The sequence below is a fragment of the Triticum urartu genome, chromosome 5 (assembly GCF_003073215.2).
Source record: "Triticum urartu cultivar G1812 chromosome 5, Tu2.1, whole genome shotgun sequence".
In the NCBI taxonomy this organism is placed as follows: Eukaryota; Viridiplantae; Streptophyta; class Magnoliopsida; order Poales; family Poaceae; genus Triticum; species Triticum urartu.
Window position 1 is genome coordinate 545,254,971 of NC_053026.1, and position 8,362 is coordinate 545,263,332.

Consider the following 8,362-nt stretch of genomic DNA (forward strand, 5'->3'; position numbering starts at 1 on the left):
AGCAACCTTTTCAAAATATATTATGCTATCCTTGGAACGCAGATATGCTATGCTTCGGTGGCATACCCGCGGAGCAATGGCCAGGCCGAACGCGCCAACGCGGAGGTCCTGAGAGGCCTCAAGGCGAGGAACTTCAAGAAGAAGCTCGAGGCCTGTGGTAGGGGCTGGCTCGATGAGCTCTAGTTTGTGTTGTCGTCCATCCGCACCAACGTGACCAAGCCCACAGATGAGACTATGTTCTTCCTCGTGTATGAAGCCGAGGCGGTCCTCCCTTAGGAGGTCAAGCATCGCTCCCCGGGGGTCTTGGCATTCGGCGAGGCGCGCCAGGACGCCTCGCGGGGGATGGACCTCATGCTGGGGGAGGAGTGCCGCCGCCAAGCCTTGCTCCGTGCAGCGAGGTACCAGCACGCGCTGCGGTGATACCACTGCTGTAGCGTCCGCTCCAGGACCCTAGAGGTGGGTGACCTCATCCTGAGGCGGGTGCTCTCTAGGGAGGGGCTTCACAAGCTCTCTCCCATGTGGGAGGGCCCGTTCAGGATCGCCCATGTCTCCAAGCCTGGCGTCGTGCGCCTGGAGATGCGGGACGGGGTCCCCATCCAGAACGCCTGGAACATCCAGCTTTTCCGGAAGTTCGATCTGTGATCAACGTCTCCGCTCGTGACACTCTCACGTAATAATGAGTTGGGGCTGTACACACCCCGGAGTCTCCTGAGCGCCGCCCCAAGGCCTCACGGGGGCTCCCACCCATGTCCTAGTGGAGGCCCCATGCTCCGTGCTAGTGGGAAGACAAGAAGACTAGTATAGGTGCTTGAAGTGGTTGTTCTTTTTCTTGCATTCTGTAGTTGGTTTGCATCTTCTTGAATGGAATTTGAAGTTTTTCGCATCTCCTTTTCAGGGTTGGAAATTTCTTCTCCTTACATCATTCGCTCTTCCAGGTCTTGCCACAGGGGGGGTGGCAGTTGCTCGTCGCTCCTCCTCGCGTGTCCCGCGCGCGGGGGCTGGGCAGGTGTGTGCGCTCGGGCCCACCCTCGAACACACCTCTCCAAAGCCTCAGTACCCTGGAGGTGATTTCCTTCAGAAGTGGCTAGCATGTGCCGAATAACAGCCACTTAGTCACTTGGGGGCTCGACACCGCACGGATCGATGACTTGTGTCGCTATGAGGTGGAGCGGTGGAGCCTTGGTTGGGTAGTCCACCATTGCCATCCCCGTCAAGATTGCCGGGGCAGTCTTGAGACTTGTCTCTGGGGCAACCCTCGCCAGGCTCACCTGCCCAGCAAGGGAGGCTTTCCCTTAGTGGTATCTTGCTCCTTTTGGCTTGACTTGGTCTTCTTGATCCGCTCTTCGATATCTCAAAGAGCTATCTCTTCGACTTGGTTTTGTCTTGGATTTCACAACCTTGCTCTTAGGCCTGTGCACGGTCTGGGCAATAGACCCAAGGTTTGTTGCACCAACATTTACCGATGGATTGAAGACGAAACAGGGGATGCCATCCGTGGCATCCCGAAACTTAGATGCTTAGTTGTCTTTGAATACTACCTTGGGGTGCCTTGGGCATCCCAAAGCTTAGGCTCTTGCCACTCCTTATTCCATAGTCCATCAAATATTTACCCAAAACTTGAAAACTTCACAACACAAAACTCAACAAAAAACATGTGAGATCCATTAGTATGATAAAACAAATCTCCCCTTTAGGTCCTGTTGTGAATTCATTCTAAATTTATATAAGTGTTATATCTACTATTTTCCAATTTCTCCATCGTTCATACCCCCCAATACTACCCATAGATTCGTCAAAATAAGCAAATAAGACATCAAAAACAGAATCTGTCAACAATAGAACAGTCTGTAAAGACCCGAATATTAGTCATACTTCTGTAACTCTAAAATTTCTGAAAATTAGGACAACAGAGGCAATCAATATATAAATCTTGTCTAAAACATTCAGAATTTTCCGCGCTCTAGTGAATTTAAACAATTGTGTTACTGGACACAAAAGTTTCTGTTTTCCAGCAACATGAAATCAACAATCTACCAAAGCATCCCAAAGGTCTTGCTTGGCTCAAACGCTAATTAAAACACCAAAACACAATTACTACAGAAGTAATAATGTGTATTTATTGAAAAAAATAAGCAAAAACAAAAATCACAAAATAAAATTGGGTTGCCTCGCAACAAGTGCTATTGTTTTACGCCCCTAGCTAGGCATATTGCATGGATCTAGGTATTATCATCTTTGGTATTAAATTCATAAGCAGCCCTCATAATAGATTCATAAGGTAACTTAATTTTATTTCTTGGAAGGTGTTCCATGCCCTTCCTTAATGGATATTGAAATCTAATGTTTCCTTCTTTCATATCAATAGGGCTTGTAGGATTGCAATCTATATCAAGCATAATAAAATCTACGGGCACATAATTCCTATTTGCAACAATAAGAATATCATTAATCCTTCCCATAGGTTTCTTAGTAGAGGAATCTGCTAGATGCAAATTCAAAGAACAATCATCACTTTTCTGGAAACCTATCACATCACATAAAATTTTGGCAATGGTGGAAACGCTAGCACCCAAATCACACAAAGTAGTACACTCATAATCTTATATCTTAATCTCAATAGTAGGTTCACATTCATCATAAAGCTTTCTATGTATTGAAACTTCCAACTCAAGTTTTTCTTCAAATGATTTCATCATAGCATCCACGATATGTTTAGTAAAAGCCTTATTTTGATTATGAACATGAGGTGAATTAAGCATGGATTGCAACAAGGAAACACTATATATTAAATAATAATTATCAGAATTAAAGTCCTCAAAATCCAAAAGAGTGGTTTCATCGCTACCTAAAGTTTTGACCTCGCCAATCCCACTTTTATCAATTTTTTCATTAAGATCGTCACCCGCAAAATTATTCGGACACCTTCTAGCTAAACTTGACTCATCTCTAGTCCCATCTTTATCAAGTTTTGTATTAGCAAACAAATATTCAATAGGAGTCACACCAATCACTTTAAGATCTTCATCATTATTATTACAAAAATTAGAAGAACGTGCTTTTTCTAGCCAATCTCTCTTAGCACGCATCCTAGTGGTTCTCTCTCTACTTTAATTAATAGAAATTTTAATAGCTTTCACAGATTCATTAATATCAATCTTGGGTGGCATATATCTAATCTTAAAAGAATCAATCTCATGAGAAATTCTATCAACGTTTCTAGCCAAATTATCATTCTAAAGCAATTTTTCTTCAACCATAGCATTGAAAATCTTTTGAGAATTAATGAAATTTTTAATATTGTTCTCAAGATCAAAGGGTATTTTATTGTAATTTCCATAAGAATTTTTGTAGGAATTACCATCACTATTAGAGGGAATACTTGGAAACAACCTAGGGTTGAAGTTTCCTCTATACGCGTTATTACCAAGATTGTTCCTACCAACAAAATTCACATCCATAGATTCATTATTATTCTCAATCAAGGTGGACAAAGGCATATCATTAGGATCAATAGGATCACTCTTACTAGCAATCAATTTCATAAGTTCCTCCATCTTTCCACTCAAAGTATTAATTTCTTCAATCGCATGCACTTTTGTACTACTAGAAGATCTTTCGGTATGTCGTTGAGAGTAATTTGCCATAATATTATCTAGGAGTTTATTAGCTTATCCTAATGTAATTTCCATAAAAGTACCTCCCGCGGTGGAATATAAAGGATTTCTAGCTGCAAAATTCAATCCGGCATAATTTTTTGTACGATAATCCATAAATTTAAAAGTAGGGCCATTTATTATCATTAATTTCATCCTCTCCCGAGATTGTGCAACATGTTCATGATCAAGTTGCTTAAATGTCATTATATCATTCCTAAGGGAGATGAAATTAGCGGGAGGAAAATACTTGGAAGTAAAAGCATCTTTACACTTTTTCCGTGAATCAATACTATTTTTAGGCAAAGATGAAAACCAAGTTTTGGCACGATCTTGTAGTGAGAACGAAATAGCTTCAATTTAACAATAACATTATCCACATGTTTTTTCTTTTGCATATCACACAACTCAATGGTAATATCTAGATGGGATGCAACATCTGCCCTAGGACTACCAGAAAATTGTTCTTTCATAACAAGATTTAGTAAAGCAGCATTAATTTCATAAGATTCTGCACTAGTGGCGGGAGCAATCAGAGTACTTGTAAAATCATTATTATTAGTGTTGGAAAAGTCAAACAACTTGGTGTTTTCTTGACACATCATGAGAAAGTAAGCAATCTAGCACACAAGCAAACAAAAAGCAAATGAAAAGACGAATAAAAAGGCAAATATTTTTGTGTTTTTCTGAAAACGTTTTAGAAGTGGGGGAGAGGAAAACGAGAGGAAAATGGAAAATAACGTAAATGCAAGAGATGAGAGTTCATAATAGGTACTTGGTAGGCTTGATGTAGAACCTCCTCTGCAACGGCACCGGAAATTCTTCCTGCTACTTCTTGAGCTTGCGTTGATTTTTCCCTTGAAGAGGAAAGGGTGATGCAAAAAAGTAGAGATAAGTATTTCCCTTAGTTAATAACCAAGGTATCAATCTAGTAGGAGGCACAAGCAAGTCCCCAATATATGCACATGCACAAACTAACAAACACTTGCACTCAACGCGAAAAAGGGGTTGTCAATCTCTTCACGGTCGCTTGAAAGAGTGAGATCTAATAGAGATAGATATAAAAGATAAGTAAAAAGGCAAATTAAAGTAAATATAAATAAATTGCAGCAAGGTATTTTTAGGTTTTAGGTTTTATATATCTCAAAATATATGATGGAAAATAGACCCGTGGGCCATAGATTTCACCAGAGGTTTCTCTCTTGAATAAATCATATGGTGGGTAAACAAATTACTGTTGACCAATTGATAGAAAAGCGCAACATTATGAAGATATATAAGGCAATTATCATGAATATAGGCCTCAGGTCCATGACATGTAGACCGAAACGATTCTACATCTACTACTATTACTCCACACATCGACTGACTCCTACGTGCATCTGGATTATTAAGTTCATAAGAATAGAGTGACGCCTTAAGCAAGATGACATGATGTAGAGAGTTAAACTCAAGCAATTGATACGTCTCCAATGTACCTACAATTTTTGATTGTTCCATGCTATTATATTATATGTTTTGGATGTTTTATATGCATTTATATGCTATTTTATATTATTTTTTGGGACTAACCTATTAACCTAGAGCCCAGTGCCAGTTCCTGTTTTTCCCTGTTTTTGAGTTTCACAGAGAGTCCAAACGGAATAAAACCTTTGCGATGATTTGTCTTGGACCAGAAGACAAACAGGAGACTTGGAGATGAAGTCAGAGGAGCCACGATGCGGCCACAAGAATGGAGCGCATGCCCTCCACCCTTGTGGGCCCCTCGTGCACCTCCTGATCTAATTCTTTCATGTCGGGGAAACGACACCTATGGGATGCCGTGAATCCCTCCTACGGTTGGCAGGGAAAAGGAGTGCACAAATTGCAGATCTAACGATCAACATGAGGGATTTTTACCCAGGCTCGGGCCGCTGAGAAGCGTGAAACACAATTCCTGCATGTAGTGTATTTCTATGTTCTTGATCTTTGGCTCGTTGCTACGCATGCAAACTAGGCCGGAAAGTCCAAAAGTTCGTTCTTGCATCACCCTGGGCTTCCTTTTATACCAAGGGGCTACCACAGTGGCATGCAGGCACACATGAGGTGTAAAATGCTACAGTGCACGTGCTTATCACTAACGTCTTAGAACAAACTCATTAAATGCACTGCTTACATGCCCTCTAACTTTATTGGGGACAGAAACAGTGCCCGTCCGTCCGTCGCTGCCTCACCCCATCTTGACACGCATCCAGGATGACAAGGCATGCAACGCCAAGCTAACTGGCTAGCCGCTGCGCTGGAGCGGTGGTAGCATCTTCACGAAGATCTGCATGTCGCCACGCAGGTGCTGGCCTGGTTGGCAGAGCAGCGGAGCCTTGTAGTGCATGAGCCTCGCTGTCGCCTCCCAATTGTCCCTGGAAAGAATCTTGCCGGGGTCTTGCAACCGTCCCTAGCAAGAACCTTGCTGGGAACTTTGCCTTCTGGTCTTCAGAAAGATCTCCATGCCACCAATCTTCAGAAAGATCTGCATGCCACCATGCAGGCGCCCCTGGGTCTTGGTCTTGACATTGTCGATTGTGTAAGAGCTGTCAACCTCAAGGGTGATGTTCTTGTAAGTGATTCGCAGGTCGTCCCGACAAGGGTCTTGCTGAGGCTTCGTGAGTTGTCCCGACAAGGATCTTGCCAGGGGTCCTGTCGGTGTCAAAACCGGCGGATCTCGGGTAGGGGGTCCCAAACTGTGCGTCTAGGCCAGATGGTAACAGGAGGCAGGGAACACGATGTTTTACCCAGGTTCGGGCCCTCTTGATGGAGGTAAAACCCTACGTCCTGCTTGATTAATATTGATGATATGGGTAGTACAAGAGTAGATCTACCACGAGATCAAGGAGGCTAAACCCTAGAAGCTAGCCTATGGTTTGATTGTTGTATATGGAGTTGATCACCTACGAACTACAACCCTCCGGTTTATATAGACACCGGATAGGGTTAGGGTTACACAGAGTCGGTTACAAATGGTAGGAGATCTTGAATATCCGCATCGCCAAGCTTGCCTTCCACGCCAAGGAAAGTCCCATCCGGACACGGGACGAAGTCTTCAATCTTGTATCTTCATAGTCCAGGAGTCCGGCTGAAGGTATAGTCCGGCTACCCGAACACCCCCTAATCCAGGACTCCCTCAGTAGCCCCTGAACGAGGCTTCAATGACGATGAGTCCGGCGCGCAAATTGTCTTCGGCATTGCAAGGCGGGTTCCTCCTCCAAGTCCTTCATAGAAGATTGTAAACACCAAGAGTAATGTCCGGCTCTGCAAAATAAGCTTCCACACATCGCCATAGAGAGAATAATATTAACACAAATCAAAACTGCTGACGTATTCCGTAGTGTGTCATCACACTACGGCCAAGTCCTTTACTCGAATCATTTTTACTTTTCCACCTCAGCATGTTTTGCGAGGCGGTTTCCTTGGCACGTCCTATCAAAGCAGAGATCGTGTACCCCCTTTACGGGATTCTCATCAATACGGATGTGGGTAACCCAACCGCGCCATTTATCATGGTGCTTGGGAGGCAAGCGAGTTTTACTAGGCTGGTGGGGACGCACAACCACATCCGCCCATATAAGGGGAAAATGATCCACCTTTTTACCTACGCCTTCTTCCTCCTTTGCCTATCCATGATAGAGGCTAAGGTGTCCCGATGTTTCGATGAGATGGTGGCTATCGTTTTCTGTGGGAGTCGACCTTGACGATCCGACTACGAACGTGCGAGACGTCGCGCCTTAGCAATCGCTAAACCAACTTCCGAGGGTTATTGACCACGCCGGAGCATGATCAACCTGACCACGAGGGTCTGTTTCCTGCGAGCAAACGAAGAACAAGCAAGAAACTGAGATTGCAATCGGGATATTGCGAATATAAGATGAAAGCTTTATTGATCAAGGTGGGGTTCTGTGACGTCTTGGTCTGGTCGTTGGACACAAACGAAGTACGCGAAGTTGCAGCTATGGCGAACTTTTAATCCAAACAAAACCCAAAGTCTAAACGACGCCCTAAGGGCTGTATATATGGAGGAAGAGGGGGGAATTTCGTGGCCCTTGAGGGTGGGGTCCGAAACCAACCCTAACTCTTATTTCCCCACACATACGGACTCTAAAAATAGCCTATACTTAAGTATTTCGAAATTACATGGGCCTGGCCCATTATTAAGGTGACGCAGCACCTAGAATAGCCTATGGACGAATATTATGAAGTGGCATCTTGTATATTTCGTCCAAGGCTTCATGCACTCCTTATGGCGGCTTCAAAGTCCTGAAATCATCACTTGTAACTCCGTTCTTGATCCCCTTGCACATGCCATCAACTCCATGCGTGTTCTTGCTCCAATGTTCATCCTTCTCCAAGCCAGGCCCTTCATTTGTAAGCAAAACAAATGTATCCAATTTAGGCAGCATCATAATCTCATGAACATTAGAATCATTACCAAGAAACGAAAGTACCTGGTAATTTAATTGGCGTGCGCGAGCTCTAGTAATTGGTCCAGTATATGTAACAGTAGGGGCTGTGGGTGTAACAATGGTATTGATGTCCTCATCAATCCATCTCCTGCGCACTCGAGCTCCAGCGCCCAAGCCCGCACTTCCCACCTCAACCTTCTCTAGCAATGTCCGGAGCGGGAGGCAAGTGGATGGTCTCCTCCGCTATGGAGGGCCAAATCAAGAAGCTAAGTAAGG

At 43.8% G+C, this 8,362-nt stretch overlaps 1 pseudogene; it reads right to left on the reverse strand.

The window, feature by feature from the left end:
- Nucleotides 1–450: 450 nt before the first annotated feature.
- LOC125507353 overlaps nucleotides 451–8,362 on the reverse strand; it is an 11,341-nt pseudogene continuing 3,429 nt past the window's right edge.